Source organism: Camelus dromedarius, chromosome 32 (genome assembly GCF_036321535.1).
Source record: "Camelus dromedarius isolate mCamDro1 chromosome 32, mCamDro1.pat, whole genome shotgun sequence".
NCBI lineage: Eukaryota > Metazoa > Chordata > Mammalia > Artiodactyla > Camelidae > Camelus > Camelus dromedarius.
In genome coordinates, this window is record NC_087467.1 from 10,153,768 (window position 1) to 10,164,594 (window position 10,827).

At 34.7% G+C, this 10,827-nt stretch overlaps 1 long non-coding RNA gene across 1 annotated transcript in view; it reads right to left on the minus strand.

The window, feature by feature from the left end:
• The window catches only part of LOC105087009 (uncharacterized), a 137,017-nt gene extending 127,892 nt beyond the window's left edge, over nt 1-9,125 (minus strand). Inside the window, exon 1 of the long non-coding RNA XR_004132339.2 lies at nt 8,976-9,125. This is a non-coding gene — a long non-coding RNA (uncharacterized LOC105087009). The remainder of the gene's footprint in view (nt 1-8,975) is intronic.
• Nucleotides 9,126-10,827: the final 1,702 nt, after the last annotated feature.

Below are 10,827 nucleotides of genomic sequence, written 5' to 3' on the forward strand. Positions count from 1 at the left end.
AATTTTATTTACTTTAGTTTTGTTGTCATTTTTACTTAAATCAACTTTAGCTAAGAAAATTAGCTATCTATATTGATGTCATTATCGTAGAAGGTGATTAAAACTTGCCTGATTCAAAAGCAGATTAGAGTTTTTATCTATCAATTTGAACAGAGTTCACCAAGCTTTTGCGAAAATCACAAGAAGGAAGGTGAGGAGATTGGAATATCTTTCTATATATCATCTTTACTGGGTGTTAAAATGTAATTTTCCTGAACTCTGCCTCAATGTTCTTTAAAAAAGAAAAAAATAGAAGTAAAAGACAAAAAAGGAAGTTGTAAGGCTATTCTATAGATAGGTGGAATGTGGTTGCATTACACATTATATATTGTATTACATATTGGGAGTGGTTGCATTAAACACTCAAAAAAATTCTCAGAGTATGGTCCCAGACTAGCACCAACAGCATCACCTGGAAACTTGTAACACGCAAATTCCTAGACCAACAGGCTCAAAAACTCTGAAGGTATCCCAGCAACTTCTTTTAGAATGAAAACACTCCATGTTGTTCTGCTACATGTTAAAGTTTGAAAACCAGTAGACTATACAGTTAGGTAAAAGAAAACCAAAACAATGGAAGTCACTCACTCAACTCTGCTTCTGCCACTGCACCTCACACTCTGTTGTAATTTACTTGGTAAGAGATCCATCTTCCCTAATTGATTATATTTATGTCAGCCGCTATGTCTTACTTACTTCTGTGAATCTGTCATATACCGAAATATATCCATCAATAACAGATGCAATCAAACTAAACATTTTTAGACGAACTCCAGAAAAGAAAATAAACACTGAAAACTGAATAAAAAATTTTAATGAGGATACACAGTAGCTACTGTCATATTTTTCTTCTCAGTACTCTCATATTAATGGGAAAATAACAAAGCTTATCCTCGATTATTTGAGGTGTATGTCAACACCAACAGTCTGACTGTAATACTTTATAAAATAAAACCTGCCATTATCTAGCCATTCATATCATATGGTGAAGATGTTCTGATTTTTAAATTGCTTTTGTTATGTTAAAGAAAAAATATTTCTGCAGTATCTCAATCCAACTCTAAATGGTAGTGATGCACTTTAACCACATTGATTATGAAAAACGCTGTTCCATTTTCCTGAGAAAATTTGAATTCATACAGAAAAAGTATTCACAGAGAAAAAGCAGAGGTGGCAGCTGTTTATTGTTTCACTGTTATTGTTCTGTTTTGCTTCTGAGCTCATATTAAAGAGAGAGATGGTTACAGCACTCTAAATAATAAAATGTTTCTGGCCTCAAAACCTTCATTTTTCCCCCCAGGATAATTAAAGGAAAACAAAAAGATATTCGCTGTTTCAAGGTATCTGTTGAATATACAGTTTAATAAACCTTGATTATACCATTTCATATATACCTTTGGATAATTGTCAGTGCTCTTTGAAATAAAATTTAACTATTGGAAATTTTCAGCATTAATAGCCACGTACGAAGGAAATTAGGCATCTCCATATCCAGAGAAATAACATGACATTGATCCGAAAGGATTATAGGGGTTTTGTGTTTGGTATCTTATAACCTATAATAAAAGGTAATGTATTTCCCACATCATTTTATCAGTAAAGTGTCAGATATAAAATATCAAAACAAATGCCTCTGATTTCAATCATGACATTCAAATTGGCTGACGTGCAATATAATGATTAAGTTTGGGAACCTCAGGTATAAGATGAAAACAAATTATTAACATTTACCAAAGGTAATTAAAAATAATTTACTCCTGCCATGTGTGATTTCTTATGTTCTCTTCAAAAATTTACTTAATTACGCAAAATGTATTTGTTCTTTGAAGAAATGGAATAGACTGCTAAGCACACAAATTAAAATGCAAAATAAATCTGTAATCCCATGTCTTGCTATATAATCTTCCAAGTTTTGTCTATATATATATGTTTCTTAAGAAAATATAACATATATAGACTGCCTACGTCACCAATTATTTAGAAAAACATGGCAGTAACATTACTCCATATGTTACAAATACACACATCTTTATCATTATTTTTAAAGGCTGGATAGTGTTTCATGGAAATATATCATAATTTGCTCAATAAATCTCAGACTGATAATTTGAATATTATCAGTCTAAGATTTTAGACTAAGATCAAACTAAGAATACACTGATATTTGAAAACATAGACCTATACAAATTTATTTCCTTATGATACATTCTTAGAAATGTTTGTACTTCTTAAATAAATTTTTCTTTATTGAGTATTTTTTAGAGCAGTTTTAGGTTCACAGCAAAATTGATTTTCTATATACCCTCAATCACCACACCTCCTGTTACCAACATCCCCCATGAAAGTGGTACACTTACTACAACTGGTGAAACTACACTGACACAAGGTAACCGCTAAAAGTCCGTAATTTACATTAGGGTTCGCTCTTGGTGTACAATGTATGGATTTGAACGAATGTATAATATCCATCGCTATGGTATCATATAGAGCATTTTCACTGTCCCCAAAATCCTCTGTGCTCTGCCTCTTCATCCCTACTCCTCACCCTCAACTCCCGGCAACTACTGATCTTTTAGTAATTAGTATGAGATTTCCCAAGAGTAAAACAGTGCTTCTTAATTTGTTCAATATAACTGTGTGAGATAGGATATTGTGATACTTAAGAAGAGGGAACACATTATATATATACAAAATTTGGACTATTTTATGACTGTCTGCTTTTCCATGATTAAACAATCTTATTTCATTGATCTATAAATCAAGAATTATTCTGAATCCTATTCTGCCAAGGATGAGTGGAGTTTCGAGGGATGAGAGAATGAGGGCTGAATAGATGAGAATTACATACGGAAACTGTTTTTTGTAGATGACAAGGAAAATTTCATCTTTGTTATGGAGTATAATACTGGATGTCATAATCTGGAGAGTATCTTGAGGTCAAATGTAGGAAAGCCATAATAATCCATGATTCTAGGGGGACAATTTACTAACTACCCAAAATGAAGAAGGTAAACATGTCAAGACATTCCACAGAGAAAAGCAAAATTAGCTTACTAAAGGATTCTGGTAATATTCCAGACCTGTGGAAAAGCCGGCAATAGCTTTTTTATATATTTCATGAAAAGTTTATGATGCTTAAACAAGAATATTTAGAAGAGCTGCCATGAAATAAAGCTTGGGATATATATTTCCAATGTTTCCAAACGTTTTAAAATGTTTATTTTTGTTAGGTACCTTAGCATCACCTTATCACCTGGTTCAATACTGACCAACTGACAATTTATAAAAGGCAAATGACAACAATGAAATGACATAAACAGTCATGCAAGTTACTTAAGGATTAAGGTTCTGACAAACTTCCGTTCAAATATGAACCATAATTAGTTGGATGTGTGATCTTGAATAATATATTTCTTGTAAGACTCACTTTCTTCATTTGTACATAAGAATGATGGTAACTATTATACATAATGTAATTCTCCATGATGATTACGAGAGATAATGTGTCAAGGAAGAGGTTCTAAGGAAAATACCAGCATTTGAAGGAGGGATTCATAGAAGAGAACACCTTCCCTTGGTATCCTTTGGAAAGATGTATGTGGTCTAGGGCATGGCTGGCCACACAGTGAGTCTAGAATTCTGGAGAATGACTCCAGCAGAGAAAAGCCTCTCCTCTGTTGTTTTGTTTTGTTTTGCTTATAATGAAGAGAGCATGGGAGTGGACCTGTGGGACTTGGTGGCAAACAGACAGCTATAACAACAAAAATCTTGGAAACTGTTCAGGGAAGATTAGGAGAGCTGGCTGCAGCCCCTGGAGACTGAAGAACTGGTATCTTTCTCTCTCAGAGTTGAGGTCAAACGTAGCCTTTGCTCCTGGAAAGGAAAGCCTCATTTTTCCAACCAGCTCTTCACCAGGCAACCCAGCAAGTGCTATGGAAGTCATTTAGTGGACAGTGCTCTTTGTTTACAAAGTATGCAGTGCACTGTTTGTACTTTGATAAGGACTTAAGGGCTGATACCATTTTAACTATTGTTATGCATAAGTCTTTGAAAGCAGTAGTTGATGTGAGGCTCCCATATGAAGCAAAATGAGATAAATCTCTACTAGGGGCTCATTTCTGTGTTTGTGGCTCATTCACAGATGGCTGAAGTAGCTACAAATCTGATCATTAACTTAATTATAACAATTCTATTTGCCATTAGGAGAATAAAAGGGTGGTTTATAGATTGGAATATTAATTGTGCTAAACCTAACTGGCTTGAAAAATATAACACTCCTTTACGAGCTCAACAAATCTCTCAGAGATTCAAATTACTACTATTCCATCTATTATTATCATTATTATTATTATTCACATACATTAGAATGTCAATACTTAAAATTAAATCTTCAAGTAAAAATAAAAGTGTGGAACCAGTGTCAATAGCATGTAATGCACCAAAACTAATAAAACATTCAGATATTGGAAACCTAATAAATATTTACCATTAACATAAATATGTAGTATCTTTTCATGGAGAAATATTAAACTATTTCACATCAGTGCAATGACATGAATCAACACTTTACAGAAAAATGACTTGACATTAGTATTTGTTTCTGAAGAATAATATCATTCTACTTTCCATATTTTTTTACTCTCCTGACTCTGAATAAAGCATGGATGGGAGAAATTAATGAAAATGACTCTAATCAATTGAGTGACCTGTGAGGAAACTGAAAGTACTGTCAATCTATGGATATTATCAATGCAAAATATTCTTATTTATTTTTTTGAATATATTGTAAAGGTATACAGTGAAGTGTCTCCCACTCTGTCTGTAACCCAAACACTTAACACTTGCCTCCCCAAAGCAATGACTATTATCAGGTGTCTCTGAATATAATTTAAGGGATATTCTATACAAACACAGGTAAATTAATAGATGAATTTTCTTTTTAAAAATAAAAACTGTATAATAATATACATGCTATTTTTGCATAACTTTTTATTGGTAATAATGATTTTTTCCTTAACAGTTACAAACATATTTTTATTCTTTTTTGAGAAGATGAATTACTTTTAAATATGAGTCAATTTTATCTATTGCACATATTTCATTATCTCTACAGATCAGTTCCTGGAAGAGGACATGTTAATCAAATAACTTGAAAATTTGCTATGTTTAGAAAAACTGCAATTATGCTCCCACCAGGAATATATTATTGCTGTTTCCATATAGTTATCAATACAGTATTTTGTCAAACTTTAAAAAACCTGATAAAATTTTAGTATAATTTTAAATTTCATATATCTATTTACCTTTAATTTTAAATGAGTTTGGCATTGTGCATATATTTAAAAGAAATATACATTTCCTTTTTGTTGAAATGCAAGTTCAAATAATTTACCCACATTTCCCTATTGGATCATTGGTCTTTTCAGTATTTATATTTTAGGAAAGTAAGGCTTTTGAAAAATGAATGGCTTTTTTTTTTCAGTTAATCACTTAAATTTTAATTGCTTATATTGATTATTGCATTTATAACTTACTAATGTATGACTGTATAAGCTCTTTATTTAATGGCTTCTGAGCTTTGTGTCTCAATTAGATATTACAGACATAAAATAATCTCTCATTATTTGTTCCAATTCTTGTACAATGTCTTTTTTTTTCCTCTTTGGGAGGAGAATGATTCTTGTTGAAGTACTATATTTTGGCAGTTGTCAAGCTATTGCCTCTTTACTTTAAAGTCATTATTCTGTACTCTGATTAGTGATGCTGTGGCAGAGATGCAAACTCCACTTCTGCTTTGCCTGCTCCCAGGGAGCTCTGCCAATAGGACTGCTAGAGTGAGACTGCAGATCTGACGGAGGAAGAGACGTGCTCCTTCCTGTTTGCTTCCCTGTGTGTTCTATTCCTGTCCATTTCTCCACACAGTAGTTCTCTTGGTGCTGGTTAGAGACACCACCACCAACCACGGGGCATTTCCAGCTCTAGTGTTTAGACCATAGTTCCACAGGCCTTGGCTTCAAGTACAGAAATATCAGCAAGAGCTGAGCAATACTTTCTTCCCAAAGGTCTTGAGTTTTTGTACCTTGAGATCGTTCCTTCAATCCTCCATGATTTAAAAATGTCCGTGCCTTCCCTTTGTCTTTTACTCATAGAAGGGGAGAGTGCTCCTTCTGGTTGCCATTGCTGTGATTCTGTGGAGTGATTCTTCCTTTTGCATTTTTAGGTCATCAATAAGTAAACAATTTGTATTAGTAAAGTATTCCTGTTAAATTAATTGATGAACTGTCTCCTGACTAGACTCTGATAAAAACACGCATTGAAAAAAATGCAAAGATATAAAAAGAGGGCAAAAGAACATTCACAAAGTGAACACACCTGTGTAAAAAGCACCTAGAACAAGCATTTCTAGCAATTAAGATGCACCTCTCATGTCTCATTCCAGTGTCTAAATTTTCCACAAGGATAACCACTCTTCAGATTCCAAACATCATGGTTGCATTTTCTCTGTTCTTAAACTTTACAGAATCCTGCAATGTGTACTCTTTTTTAGTAACTTCTTTTACTGAGTACTGCTTTTGACAGTGACCCATGTTACTGACGACAGTTGTTGTTTACTTATCCTCATTAATATATATTATTCCTTTATCTGAATATATTACAATTTATCCATGGATGGAATTTGGGGTGATTTTTTTGAATAGTTCTATGAAGAGTCTTGCCCATGAATTTTGGTAACTATATGCACAAATATTTTAGGGGTATATATCCATATAGAAGTAGATTTACTTCAGTGTGTTCTTTATCATAAATTAGGAGACTGTCTCTGTTCTATTGCCCTGGTCTTTTTGATATTCCCTACACTAAAACTGCACTGTCTTAATGAATTCAGTGTTATAATACATCTTTTTATCTGATACAGTCTATCCTCTAACTTTGATCTCCTTTGAAAAATCTGCCTTTGCTTTCCTTGGTCTTTTTATAGTCACACATACATTTCAGAATCACTTTAAAGAATTCCCTCTCCCACCCCCGCAAATCTGGTTATTTGATCGACATCACTGTGAATTTATAGATTAATCCTATGAGAGCTAACATATTTTAATACCAAGCCTTTCAATTTATGAATACTGAGAGTTATTAGTATTTATTCATGACTGTGAAGAATTAATGTCCTAAAAATATCCCCATCATATAATCTATAAATTCAATACAATTCTTACCAAATTCTAGTAGGATTTTTTTTCAGGTTGATAGGTAAGTTTTTAAAAATTGGAGTAAAATTCCCCAAATTGCAAAGAAAACAAACTAAAAACCTGAAAAGTAAATAATCTACTAATGAATATTTCAGGCATAAAATTAATGATACAAATGTCAATAAGTATTGCAAAGCCAGTCTGATATGGATGTAGAAAGAGACAAATAAATGAATATATAGACCAGAGAGCCCTGAAACAGATGCCTATCTTATGGATACAATATTCAAAAATAAAAGGTGTTGGACAAATCTCTGGGAAATGGGCTTTAACTATTAACTGAATTATTTGTCAGATTTTAATTGCTTATCTGCAAAGAAATATGTATTTATATATATAAATGGTTCCCAACTACACATTATAATAAATAACAACTTAAAATTAATTAAAAACCTGGAATATGGGGCCAAACTACATGAAACTAAGAAGAAAATGCAGAAATATTTTTATGACTTTAATATAAAAACATTTCTTACATAATAGAATAAAAGCATAAATCACTAAGGCAAAGGATTAAACAAACAAATACATTTGATTAGACCAAAATTAGTCTGGTACACCAGATATACCCTAAGACAGTGTAAAGTTAAAAGATAAGCAGCAAAATAAATGAACACAATCACATTACAGGATTAAAAAAAAAAAGATTTCAAGAAAAAAATCCTATAAATTAATAATAAGAAACCAAAAAACCTTATAAAATATTGGCAGAAAAAATAAAAAGCAAATCACAGGTGAGTAAATCCAAGTGCCCTATTAACCTATGAAAACATGCTCAACTCGGCAGCAAACAGAAAATAAAATTAAGAAAACAATCAATACATTACATATTCATTACTTTGACCAGTATTAGTAACTCTTATCAAGAGATAAATTAAATTAGCTAAATTCAATCCTTTCCTTAAAGGGTGAAGAAGGAAAGGCCTGCCTTTTCCGTTGACTGGATGTGCTATAAAGCTTTACCTGTCACACTGAGAGTATAATTTGAATGATGGGCTTTCCAACCTGTTTCGTTATCACGTAGCCATTTATTCATAACATTCGGTAGTAAAAAGCGTAAGACTGGGCAATGGCGACACAACAGTCCGTGACTTTTTTGAGCTAACAGCTATTTCTCTAACTGGACGGAAGGTGAGAAGGATGTGTCTTCAGAATCAAGTACGTGAGCAGAGAGTACAGAACAAACAGGAGAAATTTAGGAAATGCTTCAGAGCCATTAAATGAGAAAAAATACAACTTCTCAGGAAGACAAGGTAACAAACAGTACTTTATGATAAGAGGACTTAAACTTTGTTCATAGATAGGAAGGTTCAGCACTGTAAAGCTGTCAGTTCCTCCCAGAGTTATTTAAAGCGTTTATAATCAAATTCTAAATGTTCTTATTGGAATTAAGGGGATAAAAAAGTCCATTTGAAAGTGTAAATTTATGAAAGTAGCCCAAATTTTAGAACAGATATGTCAAAAGCCTGAGTGAGTGACCAGATACCAATATACAGTCTAAAACGACAGCAATTAAAAGAAAGGTGCTCTCTTTTAAAAAATGACAAACCTGTTAAGCAAAACAGAATGTAAAATCCAATAACAGAACGCTATAAAACGACAACTGAAATAAATACGGAGTTTCACTGGCAAAGCCCATTAACAATTCTTGGAAAATAGGATGTGGGTAATAAAATAGAGACTAACCTTTTGTTCCCCCTTTGTGCCCAGGCTAGCTTCACCTGCTCACAGGACGCGGCGGGCAGAAGCCTCACACAGCGCACCTCAGGAAAGCGGCACTTCAGGGCTCCTCCTGTGGACCCGCGGCGCCGACGCCGAGACCCAACATGGCGGCAGGGGCCGTGCGCAGAGAGGCGGCGCCCGGCCCTGCGCGAGGAACAGCGAGCCTCGCAGCCCCGCCCACCCAAGGGAGCCCCGCCCCTTCTCCCTTCCTGTCAAGGAGGGCCCTATAAAGCAGCCCCGCCCACAGCCTTTCTGGGCGAGCTTGTGCTCTGGAGCGGGGTCTCGCCGCTCTCCACTCTGAGATCAAAGAGTAAAAGTTTTCCTTTACTTCTGAACTGACAGGAGGACCCTTGTTGCGGCTCACCTCAAAAGGCTCAGTAACAGGAGGATTTATCCAATAAATAATGTTATTACTGGCTAAATATTTGGGGGGAAAATGTTACTAATGGAGTGAGTTTTCACCTGTGTGATAAGGTGTTGATGTTCTCTGCCTCCAAAAATTATCTGTTGCAAATCTATTGAAAAATAGAATATTTGGGGGGGGGAACCCTGGTAGTACAATAGGTAGTATAATACATATTTTGGTCTTTTCTCAGGTTCCAAGTACAGAGCTTCTAAAAACCCTAAGTGATAGGAGTGTCTTTTGTTATGCGTAATGAGCTCCTTTTGTACATACCTGCACTTTGTTACTTATGGTGGGGCCTCAGGGTATGTCTGGTCATCAGAAAAATCAGGTGTTCCTAGGGTTGGAGCTTTGAGCCCCACCCCGACTTCTGCAGAGGGAATGGAGGCTAGAGATTAAGCTCTATCAGAATTTTTGAACAGGGAAGTTTGATGAGCTTGCTGTTTGGTGAACATGACCACCTGCCAGGACAGAGGCATACCCCAAATCCACAGGGACAGAAGCTCCTGTGCTCGGAATTTTGGCGAATGTCACTCTGTGTACCTCTTCATCTGGCTATTTATCTGTTTCCCTTTTAAATATTTTTAATAATAAATTGGTAAATATAACTAAATGCTTTTCTAAGTTTTGTGAGCTGTTTTAGCAAATTATCAAATCTGAGGCTCAGGGAGTGGGAATCCTCATTTACAGCTGGTGGTCCAGACTTGCAACTGACATCTGAAGGACAGGAGGAAGCCTCGTGGGACTGTGGGGTCCGTGCTAACTCCAGATGGTTAGTGAGAGAACTGAACTGGATGGATAGACATCCAGTTGGTGTTTGGAGAATGAAAGAACTGGTTGGTGGTGGTAGAAAATACCCTAGATTTAAAAAATATAAAAACAATACACAAAAATATGCTTAACCCTATCAATTCAGCGTGATTCAAAATACAGTTTATAACAGTGAGATGAACTGCAAAATAAATGGTAAATATATATATACAACTTTTTACTTAATATAAAAATGGCATTTTCATCAGTGTTAGCCATAAGGATCTGGTTTTTAATAGGAAGGAGTGGGCATTCAGTCAGTATTTAAGTTTGTGTGTAAATATTAATAATGTGGAAAATGTCTTCAAATAATGTTTCTCTTCTGTCTTCTCATAATTAGGGAATGTCATCTATAATCCTATAACTACCTTGGTCATTGCATTAAAAAAACAAATAAATAACACAAGGACCACAATCCAAGTAATATATTTACTCTATCTTGTTTATTTATTCAACCAGCACTTGGTGGAAACAGGCACTTCCTGCCCTCCTAGGCTTTCCATGCCCTAAGAGGGAGGAGACAGATGATAAACGAGGGAAGCTAGGGGTGTGGGAGGTCATTGAAATAGGGTGATCAAGCCTCACCAGGACAAGGACGTGAGA